We start from the raw sequence: 1133 nt of genomic DNA on the forward strand, positions 1-1133 counted from the left end.
AAAAATAATAATTTTAATGAAATATATTAATATTTTAAGTTTAATAACTAATTACTAATATAATGATAAACATTTTTAAACAAAAATTTAATATAAAACATATATTTATTTTTTCGGCTATTAATACATTTTTAAAAACATAATTATCTATAATTATTTTATTAAGACATTTTTATTTTACAACAATTTATCAAATTATTTACTATCATTATTATTATTCTTGAAATTTATTGTAGAAAACAAAAATAATTTAGATTTAATTAAACATAATTAAAATATAATTATATATTTAAATTATATTGTAGTTGTAGTAATGTTTATTTGTTGTGCAGTTTAATTGAATTATTTAGGACCCTGGACATACTCATAATGCGGAACAGCTTAAGTAAAATTTAGATTTAAAAAAAATAAAATAATAATTAAGATTAAAACTTTTAAAATTTATTTTAAAATTTATTTTAAAATTTATTTACGCATTGGAACTTTTGGTGTTTTAGCTGCATTTGTACTAGCTGAAACTGTTATATAAGTTTTATTTTGAAAAAAAAATAAATTTTAAGTAATTAATTATTAAACAAACATTTATTAATTAATAGTTATTTTTTTAATAATAAAAATATTTTCTCAATCAAAACTTACTGATGGCCACAATAATAACCACATAAGCAATCAATACAACAAAACGATTCATTGTTTTATGACTTTGTTTTTTTTCAGTAACTAATTTAAAAAAATGAAGTTATTTTTACAAATTAACTGTAAGATTGATATATTTTACTAAAAATTAATTTATTTTATTCACCCACATATTTAATATACAATTTTTAATTAAATATGTGTCCATATGTCTATTGACGCAAATCTAGAAATATTAAAATTTTTATATAATTAATTTTCAGCCATTTTTGTGTAAATATATATAACTTTATCATATCTTTTATAAAAAATTATTTATTGTTTTTTATTAATAATTACATCTTATTTTTGTGTGTGTTTGAGTTCAATTAATTACAAATAACTGCAACTTAAAATAATACATTGTAATAATACTATAATAAACAAACATATAAACAATGTAATAAATTATATAAAATATAATAAAATTTGTATTAAAAAAAATATAAATACTATTT

At 15.4% G+C, this 1133-nt stretch overlaps 1 long non-coding RNA gene across 1 annotated transcript; it reads right to left on the bottom strand.

The window, feature by feature from the left end:
• Nucleotides 1-275: 275 nt before the first annotated feature.
• LOC128963395 (uncharacterized) lies at nucleotides 276-780 on the bottom strand. The gene is made up of 3 exons (XR_008484657.1): nucleotides 640-780; nucleotides 474-518; nucleotides 276-380 (listed from the first exon to the last, which is right to left on the bottom strand). It is a non-coding gene; the product is annotated as an uncharacterized LOC128963395 (long non-coding RNA).
• Between the last annotated feature and the right edge of the window lie 353 nt (nucleotides 781-1133).

The sequence above is a fragment of the Oppia nitens genome, unplaced genomic scaffold, assembly GCF_028296485.1.
Source record: "Oppia nitens isolate AA-2021 unplaced genomic scaffold, nextdenovo-longstitch-racon4-pilon3 scaffold7_pilon_pilon_pilon, whole genome shotgun sequence".
Taxonomy (NCBI): domain Eukaryota; kingdom Metazoa; phylum Arthropoda; class Arachnida; order Sarcoptiformes; family Oppiidae; genus Oppia; species Oppia nitens.